This window comes from Nicotiana tabacum, chromosome 15 (assembly GCF_000715075.1).
Source record: "Nicotiana tabacum cultivar K326 chromosome 15, ASM71507v2, whole genome shotgun sequence".
NCBI lineage: Eukaryota > Viridiplantae > Streptophyta > Magnoliopsida > Solanales > Solanaceae > Nicotiana > Nicotiana tabacum.
Window position 1 is genome coordinate 109,937,617 of NC_134094.1, and position 13,271 is coordinate 109,950,887.

The 13,271-nt window shown below is 38.0% G+C and overlaps 1 long non-coding RNA gene across 1 annotated transcript; it reads right to left on the reverse strand.

Moving 5' to 3' along the window:
• Positions 1-2,650: 2,650 nt before the first annotated feature.
• On the reverse strand, positions 2,651-8,998 carry LOC107781081 (uncharacterized). Its single transcript, XR_001646954.2, has 3 exons — positions 8,879-8,998; positions 4,076-4,578; positions 2,651-3,282 (listed from the first exon to the last, which is right to left on the reverse strand). It is a non-coding gene; the product is annotated as an uncharacterized LOC107781081 (long non-coding RNA).
• Between the last annotated feature and the right edge of the window lie 4,273 nt (positions 8,999-13,271).

Here is a 13,271-nt window from a genome sequence, read left to right on the forward strand (position 1 = left end):
GACAAAGTATAGGCACTCGTCACCTTGCCTATACATCGTTACACATGAAATTCACATAGCAAATAATTCAAGAATTCTATTCTCTCAAATCAAGGTTAACCACGACACTTACCTCGCTTTGTAACCAAATTTAAGAATCCAATAAACCTTTGCCTCGCGAATTCGTGTCCGAAATCCTCAAATCTAGTCATAAACAATTCAATATACTCAATACAAATCACAAGAATTAATTCCATATGAATTTACTAATTTCCGGATTAAAATCCAAAATTCATCTAAAAAATCGACAGTGTGGCCCACGTCTTGAATCCCGAAAAAACTCACGAAATCCGAACACCCGTTCCGATACGAGTTCAATCATACAAAAATTATCAAATTCCGACATCAGATTGGCTTTCAAATCTTCATTTTACATTTTTGAAAGATTTTATAAAATTTTCTTCCATAAATTCACAGATTTATGATGTAAATGAGTATAGAATCATGAAATATAATCAATATAGGATAAAGAACACTTACCCCAATATTTTTCCGTGAAAATTACCCAAAAGGCGCCTTACCCGAACTCAAAATCTTGAATAATGAAAAATGGGACGAAATCCCATTTCCAGAACTTAAGTTCTGCTGTTCAGGAATTTCTTTTTCGCGAACGCGATAGCTCCCTCGCGTTCGCGAAGCACATTTTTGTGTTGCCCCATATTTCTTCTTCGCGAACGCGAGGTCAGTCTCGCGAACACGATGCCTTGCCAAACTTAGCCTTCGCGAACGCGGTCTCCCCTACGCGAACGCGAAGCCTTATCGTGTGATGCCCGGCCAGGCCTTTCCATTCTACATGAACGCTCTCACGCGTTCGCGATGAATACTGCCCTCTACCCCTTCGCGAATGCGGTCCCCTCTTTGCGAACACGAAGAGTAAATTTCGCCTGCCTCCAGTTCCTCTTTACGAACGCGAGACCTCTATCGCGAAGCGAAGAAGGAAACCACACAGTGCATCAGAAAAATTCCAGCAGAGTTTCAAATCAAAAATTCAACCCGTTAACCATCTAAAACTCACCCGAGGCCCTCGGGACCACAATCAAATACACCACCAAGTTATAAAACATAATGCGAACTTAGACCTCAAATTACATCAAACAACACTAAAAATACGAATCACACATAGATTCAAGTAGGGGTGTCAATAGTTCGGTTCGACCGATTATTTTATAAAATTTATATCATACCAATTTTTCAGTTATTCTATTATGTATAACCAAAATTAGACTTTTCAAAACCGTCCCAATCATGCCGGTTTCACTTCGGTATTGATACGGTTCAGTAAATTTTCGATATTTTTTTAAATATCATGTAAAATTCACTAGTAGAAGTAGATTGCGATAACATATGTTCTTTTATAGGATTTAGCAAAATTTTCTAGACATTTTTACTGTTTAAAGGGTGATGAATTAAAAAAATATGAAAGGTGACTAGAGTATAGATCCATCAATTATTCGACATCAACGTAAAAGAAACCAAGTAAAAGCAAAGAAAATATAAATCACACGAGTGAAAAGATATTAACCAAACTGAGATTCAAGAATAAAGTCTATATTAAATATTCAAAAAGATAAATCTAAATTATATGAAAGAAAACATATTCAATACATTGTAGTTTGCTACCCATAATTGGTAGAATACTTTGTGTCTTGCTAATAAAGATACTTGTAATAACTTAGTTTTAGTAAAAGTAGCATAATAGGTTTTAGGAATTAGTATTTTGAGTTTAATTACTTGTTAGCTTATAACAGTTTTCATAAGTCCAAGGCCCAATGAAAAATTTAATGCTTTATTAGTTTTAAACTTACTATATAAATATTTCGCATGTAAAATTTATTCGGTACGGTTCGGTATTTTTTTGATTTATTTTTATAAAATAAAAAACATACCCTAATTATCGGTACAGTTATAGATTTATATAAAAACGTATGGTTTCTTTAAAAAATCGGTTCGGTGCGGTACGATTCATTCGGTTTAGTCGGTTTTCAAATATTCATTTACACCCCTAGATTCAAGCCTAATGAACTTTGAAACTTCCGATTTCTACAAACGATGCCGGAACCTAACAATCAAGTCCGATTGACCTCAAATTTTGTACACAAGTCATAAATGACATAACAGACCTACGAAAATTTTCAAAACTCGAATTCGACTCCGATATCACTAAAAGTCAATTTGTGGTCAAACTTTGAAATATTTAAGCCTTTAGGCTTCTAGTTTTCGCCAACCGGCGATAATTCAAGTTAGGGACCTCCAAATTAAATTTCGAGCATACGCCCAAGTTTCAAATCACGATACGGACCTATTGGAACTGTCAAAATACTCATTTGAATCTGTTTGCTCAAAATGTTGACCAAAGTCAACTCAGTTGAGTTTTAAAGCTCTATTTCACATTTTAATCAATTTTTTATATAAAAACTTTCCGGAAAATTATACAAACTGCACACACAAGTCGAGGAATGATGAATAGTGTTATTCGAGGTCTTAGAACACAGAAATAATTATTAAATTTAAAGATGACATTTTGGGTCATCACAATAATCAATAATATGATATTAAAGGACATTACAATGATTTAGTCCTATAATCATATTAAAATTTTGAATCCACAGAATGGAAGGGGTCTAGCAAAGAACAAGAGAATAAATTACTGAAACCAAAGAAAGGGAAATGTGTAAAGGGATTGAAATGTACTTGGTAAATACAAACCCATGTCATGCTCGAGATACTGTATCATATTATTGGTTGCCCAAAATGATCATGCTTCTGGACTTTTCTCAAGCTCGTAATTCCGGAATCTTAATATACCTTTGGGCTCATTTAACTGAATATATAAATAATCTTTTCACTATGTAGTAATACATTGATAAAACTCTAGAAATTTTCCTTTTTGTAAGAACAATATGTGTGATTCATGACAAGAGTGGGTTGCTCTAGCGGTAAGCATCATCCGCTTCCAACCAAGAGGTTGTGAGTTCGAGTCACCCCAAGAGCAAGATGGGGAATTCTTGGAGGGAGGGAGCCGAGGGTCTATCGGAAACAGTCTCTCTACCCCAGGGTAGGGGTAAGATCTGCGTACACACTACCCTTCCGAGATCCCACTAGTAAAATTATACTGGGTTGTTATTGTTTAATATGTGCTCAATTGTATTTCTGTATTGTGACAACCAAGATGAAATTAAATAAAAAGATACGGATCAAAGCCTAGAAAAGTAGGCCCACGAACCTTTCTTGCCTTCAAATTACCTATAATGAAAAAGATTCGAAGGTCATTAGAGAATGAAAAGATTTGAAGCACAAGGGATAGATTTTTTTGTCTTTCTTTCCGTTTCTGCAATGGTCCTCTTTTATGTCATAAAATAAAATTACTTTGAGAGGAAAAGATTTAATAGAATTTAGAAATGGTCAGAAATTGTTGGCACTTAAACAAGAATTTTTTTGTCTTTCTTTCCGTTTCTGCAATGGTCCTCTTTTATGTCATAAAATAAAATTACTTTGAGAGGAAAAGATTTAATAGAATTTAGAAATGGTCAGAAATTGTTGGCACTTAAACAAGAAAAAAGTGGACAATTTTCATCGACTTTCTGTTGGCAGAAATACATTTAAACTTCCAAGTGCATCATGGCTCATCAGGAATTCATATTAATTCTGCTACATAAAGGATTACTTTCTATGTTCTTAGTCCAGGAATGAAAAAGAAAAAATAACAAGTACATAAAATGACTAAACAACAAGATTCCAATGTATTTTTTTTCTTATGCTTTCTTCTAACCTTCCTACCATGCATGTTCACCTTTAATGAATTACAGTTACAAAGTAGTAATGGAACTGATTTTCAAGCCTTACTTTCCATTAAAGAAGGGATACTAAATCTGAACAAAAAATATCAAAAATTGATAAAATCTTAACCAAAATATGTAACTTCAGAACAAAACTGTAAGAAGCTCGCATTCTAGACCATAAAACTATATACACAAACAGATTAACCAAAGTTTTCACATAACTAAGATTTGAAAACAAACACAGAGAAAAAGGTTACCTGATTCATCATTATGTTGATATTCAGTGCCACCGGCAGAAGTATTCAGCTCATTAGATTGACCGCCATGTGCTTCGGCTTCAGTGTAGTTCTGGTTATCCATCAACTGCTCAATAGATGGTTGGGTTACTGTCACAACCCAAAACCTAACCCGTCGTGATGGCGCCTATCAGTGGTACTAGGCAAGCCGACCTTTTCAAAAATACTTCCAAACTAAATATAAAAGTAAAGTAAAGCTTTCCATATCAGGAATTTTTCATAAAATCAAAGTTGAACTCAATATAGAATCAAAATGCGGAAACCAGCCCTAAACATTGGGGTGACACTAGTCATAAGCGTCTAAGTATTTAAAACTATTATAGTCAATGTCTAAATATCAGTACAAAATGGAAGGAAATATGGAAGGAGTAACAAGGTCCTGCGGACGCTGGCAGCTACCTTGCAGTCTCTGAAACTCAACCAGGCCTGGACTCAACAATCTTCGTGCTCAGACACACCTCGATCTGCACATGTAGTGCAGGGTGTAGTATGAGTACAACCAACTCAGCAAGTAACAGAAATAAATAAGGAACTGAGAAGCAGTGACGAGCTATACAGTACAGTTCATTTTAAAAGTTTTCATTAAAGAGTGAACATGCTTTCAAATCCTATGGTATAAGTCAAATCAGTTCGCGCTCATGTAAAACAGATATGAATCTTCCAGAAATTTCATAACATCAGATAACAACTAAGTGCAACAATAAATAAAAGCAAGTACAGCCTCTCAAGGCAGCAGTCACTCAACCCATCTCAACAGCTCACACTCTCGGCTCTCAGCCCTCAATACACACTCCCAATAGGTACCTGCGCTCACTGTGGGTGTTCAGACTCATGAGGGCCTCCTACATCCCAAGTGCTATAATCCGCACGGACAACTCACGTGCTATAATATCATATCTTGATTCGCACGGATAACTCACGTGATGCACGGACAACTCACGTGACATAGTATAAACATAAGGATCTGCACGGATAACTAACGTGTCATAGAACAATACCTCAGAACCAGACCCTCGGCCTTACTCAGTCATGAACCTCTCTAGTCTCATAGCTCTCAATAAAGAAAGGAAAAACAGCCCAAATCAAAGTGTTACACTATATCATCAGAAAAAATAGCAGAGACTGAGGTAAACATGTACAAGAAACACTATGACTGAATATAACTACCAGAAGCAGGAATATAGCCTAAGCATGATTTCTAACATGAAAGGCAGTCAAGTTCTAGTAGACAGGAATGCATATGAATACAAATAAAGGCCATTAGACTTCACAGTCTCCCGAGACGGACCAAGTCTCGATCCCTCACGGTGTACATCCACACGCCCGTCACCTAGCATGGGTGTCACCTCCAAACAGTCACATTATACCAAACTCCGGGTTTCATACCCTCAAGACCAGATTTAAAACTGTTACTTATCTCAACAACGTAGAACTCCTACTCCAGAATGCTCTTTCCTCTCGAACCGACCTCCAAATGACCCGAATCTAGACACAAGCAATAAAATACGATCAATATGAGCTAAAGGAATTAATCCCACAAGGAAAATACCAATTTATAGGCCAAATCCTGAAATTCACTCAAACCCTACTCCCGAGCCCACGTCTCGAAATCCAACAAAAGTCACAAAACCAAAAAGCCAATTCACTCCCGAGTTTACCCATACTAAATTCATTAAAATCCGACCTCATTTGGTCCCTCAAATCCCCAAATTACTCTCTCTAAAATCTCAAGCCCTAACCCCGTATTTCACTCCAAAAATCCTACTAATTAGGTGAGAAGTTAACGGAAAAATACCATAGCTAATGATAATAGAGCTCCAGTAACTTACCTCAGTGAATACACTTGAATCCCTTCAAAAGTCACTCCAAGAGCTCCAAAAATCGACTTGAAAGTGGTGGAAATGAACCAAAATTCGCGAAGTATTCAATTTATAGTTTCTGCCCAGGTTTTTCGCACCTGCGGCTAAATATGCGCACCTGCAGTGCCGCATATGCTCAAGAACCTCCGCACCTGCGAAAAATCAATAAAACCCCCAACCTCGCACCTGCGCTTCATATCCGCATCTGCGACCACGCAGGTGCGGAAAAAACCTCGTACCTGCGGCCACTGCCTGACCTCTCACTTCCGCTTCTGCGGGCACCTATCCGTATCTGCGGACTCGCAGATGCAACCTCTCCTACGCACCTGCGGACCCAGCCTACCTCAACACTGTCCGCACCTGCGAACTCCCACGCGCGCCTGCGACCTCGCACCTGCAGCTCCCCCTCCGCAGGTGCGAAATACCAGTAACAGCAGCTGCTGCTTTATTTTTCAATTTCAAACAATCCATTAACCACCCGGACTCACTCCGAGCCCCTCGGGACCTCGACCAAACATACCAACAAGTCATATATCAACATATAAATTTAGTCGAACCTTCGAAACACTCAAAACTACATCAAAATACCAAATTACCCTCGGATTCAAGTCTAAGAACTTCTAAACTTCCAAATTCGACAACCGATGCTGAAACTAACTAAACCATGTCCGAATGACCTCAAATTTTACACACACGTAAAAAATGATATCACGAACCTACTCCAACCTTCAAAAATCCATTCCGACCCCGATATCAAATTTTCCGCAGCCGACCGAAATCGTCAAATTTTCAACTTTCGTCAATTCAAACCTAATTTCACTACGGACCTCCAAATCACATTCCGGACGCGCTCTTAGGTCCAAAATCACCTAACAAAGCTAATGGAACCATCATAATTTAAATCTGAGATCGTTTACATATAAGTCAATATGTGATTGATCTTTCCAACTTAAGCTTCTACTTTAGAGACTAAGTGTCCCAATCCACTCCGGACCCGAACTAACTAACCTGATATATCATAATACAGCTGAAAAGCACAAAAGGAAATAGAAATGGGGAAAACGGGACTATAACTCTCGAAACAACCGGCCGGGTCATTACAGTTGCAGAGTAGTTTTTACCATCCATCAATTGCTCAATAAAAGGTCGCATATCTCCATCATCATCTTGTTCAATTACCAGTCGGTTGCGCCTCTAGGTTGCATAGTTCCTTTTCCAAGATGAAGAAATTATCTAGCTTCATTACTTTATACTAGTACCAGAATAGCTCCAACAGACTAGTAGGTCATATGCAAAATAGGAGAAAGCATCTTCCTCATCTCAAACTGTTAAAAACAAATAAATAGCGATCTATGTACACACACACAAAGTCTTGCGACACACATCCTCATCATATGACGGCATAATACCATTAACTACAAGATGATCATATGTTGTAGCCTGATTTACTTGATGAATAAGCACACATTTCATACAAGGACATGTAATTTTTTCTCCGCCTTGTTTTCCAGAAAAGGCATAGTTCATAAAATCTTCTACTCCGTCCAAGTATTCTTTACTATATCACAATACATCCATTTTTTTTTTCTAGGAATGTCATGTTTTTTCCCTGAAATTACTGTAAGAACTAAAAATAATTAGTAAAAGGGAGGAGAATTCTTAGTGAATTAAGAAACATGGAAGAAGCAGACAAAATAAGAGATAAAGTTACTCTACAAAAGCAAATCAATATCTGTAGTGTATGCCATCTTTTTTTCTAGCACCAATGGGTATAAGTTCATGATTTAATTTAAATAGCTTTAAGGATTAGAGAATCATGATCTAACACCTATTTCTCATGAACTCCATCCTAACCGATCTTTTTACACACAAACACGTTGATCCAGATTCATCATATAACAAAGACAGAATAACTACTACTTTCAAAAAAGACATTTCTATTCTAATAACTGATATAAAATCTCCATAAAAATACAACTTTCACTACTTAAAAATCAAAGAAGATTAAAGTATTACCAAATCCAAAAGACGACTTGAACTTGGTATAATTTCAAGGCGATCATCATTAAGAATGAAGTTTACTATGATGAAATCAACAAGAAAGAGTTCCTTCATAGCAAAGATTTTTAAATTGCTAGTAGTGGATGTTCACGTAGAATAATCACACAACTTCAATAATGAGACTCGGTCTATCTAGCCAGAAGAAATAGTTCTGAGAATGAACACAAAGTGCAGCAAAATATTCCACGAGCATAAACAACTACCAACATTATAATTCAAAACATAAACTTTTCTCCACCCTTAACATTCAATCTGCCAAGCTAGCTAATTGAATTGATCCAGCAAATACAATTTCAACCATACCGAGAGATTTTAAATTCAAAATTATAGTCTCCCTAAAACAAGAACACCACAATTAATTATAAGAACTGTCTTAAGTTATCTTATTTAAATCAATTCAATTATATTATAGCAAAATAAAAAAGATTAGGAAGATATTTGAGAAATAGGATGATCTTAGTAGCTATCATGAATGACAGTCCGAGGAGACGAAATTTTCATCATCTGACTTAATAAACACATATGTAAAAACATAGAGCAAAAGCTATTTAATGGCAATCAACACATTCTTAACAAACAAGACCTTGTAGAAAGCACTAAAGTCTGCTATGTTTTTAAGCACAAAGAATAACAAAACAATAAAACATGAGATATAGCGAAGAAAGGTGTTTATAAGGGAAAAAATTGAGTTGGGCTTTTAGGTATTAAGTCAAAAAGGTTCAATATTTCTGTTGTCATATGCATTGAACCCTAAATTCTAAAAGATAGAGATAGAAATAGAAAATGTATAAAGAGAAATTGAAAAATATTGAATTAGAAATAAAGAGATTAATCAAAACCGTACCTACAACCTACGAAGAATTTTGTTTGTTGAAGGCCAAATTGCAATGTTAGGTTTTCTTACTCCTAGAACTTTGCAAAGCTTATGGAAGAGTCGTAGTTTGAGGTCCAAATTACAATGAGATTCGTAGTATTTTTTTTAAGAAAAAGTGGAGTGGTAAATTATATAGGAGGGAAAATATTTAGAGCGAAACATAAATTGGAGGGAAGAGAAAAAGTAAAAACAAAAATTTTGCGGGCTATTCTCTTGAATTGCCACTAAAAATATACTTATTGCTGACCAATATTATTTGGCAGCTAATATTTTACCTTTACTATATATTTTAGCGGCAATTATGCTATTACCACTAAATAATTGCCGCTAAAACCACCTTTTGTTGTAGTGGTTATTAATCTTTTTGGTGAAACAGCTGTAGTTGAAACAATGGCTCTCAACAACAATGATCTTTTCGGAAATATGCTTTTGAGGGTGTGGACGTGGAAGATGACCAAGTAGAAGAGATTCCTCCTGAACCTCAAGCAAATAGACGAGGCCGGCCGCCTCAAGACAACGTTCCTGTTCCACCCCACCTCCACCAAGAGCGGCTCCACACCGGGTGTTGCCGAATGAAGGGTATGAAAGTGTCATAGTCTCGCCCCGCATTAGGGCGGGCAACTTTCAAATCACAAATGTTATGCTCACATTGCTAGAGCAACATGGATTCTTCACCGGAGCTCCGAATCAAAATGCGTACAAACACTTGAAAAGATTTGTGGACACTTGTTGGGGGAGTAAACACACAAACGTCTCCGATGATGCTTTAAAGTTTAGGCTATTTCCTTTATCACTACGAAGGAAAGCCTTGGATTGGTTAGAAAGGTTGCCAAACCATTCCATCCATACATGGGATGAATTGGTGGAGAAATTTATTTTCAAGTTCTTTTCTCCCGAGCATATGACTACTCTTGGAGACAAGATTCTAGCATTCAACTAAGAACCCAATGATCCTTTGCATGAGATATGGGAGAGGTACCAAACTATGGTAAAAGAGTGCCCGAACAATAACATGACTGAGGCTATGATTCAACAAACTTTCTATAGAGGGATCAATACAACCAATCAATGCATGGTCAACCAACTTGCCTGTGGAAATTTCCTGACAATACCATATGCCGAAGCTTGTGAGATCTTAGATGAAATGGCGGATACTTCATCGGCATGGCAAAGTAGAGAAAATATTCCTCAAGATAATCCAAATGTGATTCAGCTACATAAAGAATTACATGATCATGGGCAAGCAATTGCCGAGTTGACCACCACAATGAATCAATTAGCAAAAACTCAACTTCAACAAGTTCGCCGGGTGTTTCCGAATGAAGGGTATGAAATTGTCATAGTCCCGCCCCGCATTAGGGAGGGAAACTTTCAAATCACAAATGTTATTCTCACATTGCTAAAGCAACGGGGATTCATCACCGGGGCTCCGAATCAAAATGCATACAAATACTTGAAAGGATTTGTGGACACTTGTTGGGGGAGTAAACAGACAAACGTCCTAAGCAAGTAAATGCAATGCAATGAGTAAATATGATGGTGAACAAGCGAAGGCAAAAGGGTCAACAAGTGAAAAACCGTGCGGAACAAAATGTGCAATAAGATAGTAGGTTTGACTAAGATGAATCTTACAATAAACAAGAGAAAGAAGTACAATATGTGAGCAACTTCCAAGGACAAAGAAACAACTCTCAAGGCCGAATCAACAATAATGGCGATCTCAAGGTAATCAAGGGAATTGGAACAATCAAAACAACCAAGGTAATTGGAATGGTCAAAACAATCAAGGGAATTGGAACAATCAAAACAACCAAAGAAATGGGGGTGGCAATAATCAAGGATATTGGGGAGGCAACAACCAATGGAGGTGGAACAATTATCAAGGGAATCGGGGGTCAGATTTTCAAAGGCCCCCGATGTATCAACAACCAAGCAACTCGCCTCCTTATCCTTCCCATGATCCTAGCTCTTATAACAATGATATGGGGCGAATTGAGAACATCTTTAAACAAATGATGGAGAAGAATGCCACTCCGATACTCAACTAGCTTCTCACAACACTTCAATTCACAATTTGAAAGTTCAATTGAGGCAAATCTCGCAAGCGTTAAACACTCTTCTTAAAGGGGCACTACCAAGTTACATGGTGGTTTACCCGAAGATGAGATTCCAAATAGTGTGGTGCAAGAAAATAACGAAGGGAGAATTGATATTGATAAAAATATGGAGGAGACTCAAGAAGAAGTGAACCCGTCTAGGGAACACATGGTTGACATACCAGAACCGGTAGTGCCAAAGGCTAAGGCACCAATGCCAAGGACTCATCCTCCATACCCTAAAAGGTTTGCCAAGAAAAATGGCAAGAACTAATTCAAAAAGTTCATTGACATGATGAAGAACTTATCTATTAATGTGCCATTGGTTGAGGCTTTAGAGAAAATGCCCGGATATGCAAAGTTCATGAAGTATTTGGTGAAAAAGAAGAGGTCGATGAATTGTGAGACTATAAAGATGACACATCAAGTGAGCACAATTATGCACTCAATGGGTCCTAAATTGGAAGATCCCGGTGCTTTCACAATCCCTTGCACCATTGTAAGCGCCGACTTTGCCAAAGCTCTTTGTGATCTAGGGGTGAGTATCAACTTGATGCCCTACTCAGTTTTCAAAACGTTGGGGATTGGACAATCAAGACCCACTTCTATGTGGCTACAAATAGAGGTATCATACTATGAAGAGACCATTGGGTATTATTGATGATGTGTTGGTTCGAGTTGAAAAGTTCATCCTCCCGGCGGACTTTGTGATTCTTTATTATGAAGTGGACTATGAGGTGCCTATTATTTTGGGTAGACCTTTCCTTGCTACGGGGAAGGAACTTGTTGATGTGGAAGCCGGCGAGCTCACCTTCTTGGTGGGTGATGAAAAGGTGGTTTTCCATATGTGCAAATCTATGAGACAATCGAATAGCAATGAAGTTTGTTCGTTTGTGAACTTAGTGACCGAGGTGATTGTTGATGATGCAAGTGCCATGATGAATGTTGATGATACTTTGGAGGCCGTATTGCTTAACCATGATGATTATGAGAAGGATGGCTATGTGGAATGGTAGACTCTATTTTGGCGGTGCTACAAAAGAGGAAGAAAGCTATCAGATGGACATTGGCGGATATATTCAGGGTATAAGCCTCGCCTTTTGCGTGCACAAGATTATTTTGGAGGAGGATGTCAAACCCTCCGTTGAACATCAAATAAGACTAAATGAAGCAATGCAAGAGGTGGTGAAGAAGGAGATCATAAATTGGTTGGACGCCGGGGTTGTTTACCCCATTTTCGATAGCTCGTGGACCTCTTCGGTGCAATGTGTCCCAAAGAAAGGGGGCATGACTGTAGTCACCAATGACAAGAACGAGTTGATTCCTACAAGAACGGTGACTGGGTGGAGAATGTGTATGGACTATCGCAATCTCAACAAAGTCACAAGGAAAGATCATTTCGCACTTCCCTTCCTTGATCAAATGCTTGATAAGTTGGCCGGTCGTGCTCTCTATTGTTTCCTTGATGGATATTCCGGCTACAATCAAATTCTTATTGCTCCAGAGGACCAATAGAAAACTAATTTCACATGTCCCTATGGTACTTTCACATTCTCACGGATGCCATTTGGGTTATGCAATGCACTGGTGACTTTTCAACGGTGTATGATAACTATCTTCACCGACATAGTGGAGGATTTTCTTGAGGTATTCATGGATGATTTTTCTGTGGTTGGTAATTCCTTTGATGATTGCTTAAAAAACTTAGATAAAGTCTTGGCCAGATGTGAGGAGACAAACTTGGTGCTCAATTAGAAGAAGTGTCACTTCATGGTCGAGGAAGGCATTGTCCTTGGCCACAAAATTTCAAATAATTTTATTGAGGTCGACAAGGCCAAAATAGAGGTGATTTCTAAACTCCCACCCCGACATCCGTGAAGGTAATGAGGAGCTTCTTGGGTCATGCAGGGTTCTATCGCCGTTTCATCAAGGATTTTTCCAAAGTGGTGAACCTCTTGTGTAAGCTTTTGGAGAAGGATTCCAAATTCAATTTCAATGAGGATTGCATGAAGGCATTCGAATTGCTCAAGTTCATATTGACTACTACTCCTATTATGACCTCACCGGATTGGAGGTTGTCTTTTGAGCTCATGTGTGACGCAAGTGATGTGGCGGTCAGAGCAGTTTTGGGGCAACGTATCGACAAAATCTTCCATCCGATCTACTATGATAGCAAGACCATGAACGATGACCAAGTCAATTATACGGTGATCGAAAAAGAGCTCCTTGCTATTAACTTTGCTATGGAGAAGTTCCGCCCGTACTTG